This window comes from Apaloderma vittatum, unplaced genomic scaffold, assembly GCF_000703405.1.
Source record: "Apaloderma vittatum isolate BGI_N311 unplaced genomic scaffold, ASM70340v1 scaffold12544, whole genome shotgun sequence".
NCBI classification, from domain to species: Eukaryota; Metazoa; Chordata; class Aves; order Trogoniformes; family Trogonidae; genus Apaloderma; species Apaloderma vittatum.
In genome coordinates this window covers 37,044-38,593 of record NW_009711004.1, presented here as the reverse complement: position 1 = coordinate 38,593, position 1,550 = coordinate 37,044, and the positions used below count along the sequence as shown (strand labels likewise).

At 51.0% G+C, this 1,550-nt stretch overlaps 1 protein-coding gene across 1 annotated transcript in view; it reads left to right on the top strand.

Annotated features, from left to right (window-relative positions):
• LOC104272484 (eukaryotic translation initiation factor 4 gamma 3-like) overlaps positions 1–1,550 on the top strand; it is a 72,147-nt gene that overhangs the window by 41,744 nt on the left and 28,853 nt on the right.

Genomic DNA, 1,550 nt, shown 5'->3' with positions numbered 1-1,550 from the left:
TCCGATGCTCCGGTCGTTCTGGTTTTGTCAGGATCAGTGCAAGGGTGATGTTTGCTTGGCTGTCAAAATTTAGGCAAGTTAGAGAAGCGGTGCGGATGTTTTAGAACTGGTATGTATCGGTCTGAAGCGGATCTGATCCCCTTCCCCGTTTCCCCGCGCGAGAGGTGTGGAAACACGTTTCCACGCTGAGGACCTGGCAGTCGCACGTGTGGGAACGCAGATTTCTCCTACAACAACCCGGCGTCAGCGTGTGTCGTCCTGGGAGTCTGTTTTGTAAAATGTGCTGCTAGAAACAATAGATTTTACTAACAACAGCAACAACAAAAAGAATATACCCAGCGCCCGTGTATGTTCTCGCTTTCTCTACGCTGCTTTGTCTTGGTCACGTTGTTGCTTGTTTTCCTGCCTTTCCCTCTGCTTTTCTTCCGCTCTCTCTTCCTTTCCCCGTGTCTGGCTTTGCCCAAACTCTGAAACATCTCTCTGAATTTTAACTCCTTGCCTTTGCCATCACTCGTTGTTGGGGCACAGCTGCCCCCAGCACGGTTGTCCCTGGTTTGAGCTAAACCAGAACCCGTTCCGTTCAGGATTTTCACTTTTCAGCTGAAGTCTCTTCCGAGAGTCTGCCCCGCCAGCCGCAGCTGGAGGCTGGAGGCTCCCCCTGGTAGGTTGTCGGGCGGAGGTCTTCACGGTGGGCCCCCCCCCCCAGCCGCAGCTGGAGGCTGGAGCCTCCCACTGTTAGGTGCAATCACTGATTTTTATTTTTTTTTTCATCTAGCTATTGAGATACATCCGGTGTATCCATCTGGATACATCTAGTGGCGTCGTTTAACTTTCAAAACTGCAGGTTCGCTGAATAACCTTGACTTCCAAGTGTGCACATTTCCAGGAGGCTTGGAGTCAAACCCGGCACTTTTGAGTCGATGTGATATTTCTCGTTTGAGGGCGGCCTGGGGGCCGTTGGAATAACCTCGGTCTTGGAATAACCTCGGTGCCACGGTTCCTCTGCGAGCACCACCGGGTCCCGTAACCTCGATGCTGTTTGAGGTCGACGTCGCTTCCTGTATTTGGGACTTGCCGGTCGTACTTCGGCACCTCCTCTCCTGTGCATTGAGCGTTCCCGGCCTCTCGGCCCCTGGGTAACGTCGTCCCCTGTTGCTCTTTCTCTCTCCGCAGGCCTGCAAAGTGCAGAGCAACCCTGGATTGCCTTCCCTGGCTCGGTGCGGTTCCCCAGCATGCCCTCTCTTGGTCTCGCCTCACCCACCCTTGAGGAACCTGCCGCTAGGGGTAAGCCAAATCCCCCTTTCCCTCTCCCCCAGTCTTTGCACCTTTTTGTAGAGTTGTGTTTTGTGGTGGTTTTTTTTTAGCTCTCCTCTAACTCCCGCTGTTGATAAAAGAACGACTGGCAGGAAACTTTACAAAAAGGTGCAACAGCAACAAGAAAACTTTAAAAAAATTAAAATAATAATAAAAGAATAAAATTTGTTTAAAAAAAAAAAAAAAAGACACGAAACCAGACTTGCATTGTACCCCTCTAGGCAGTCTTCAGTGGG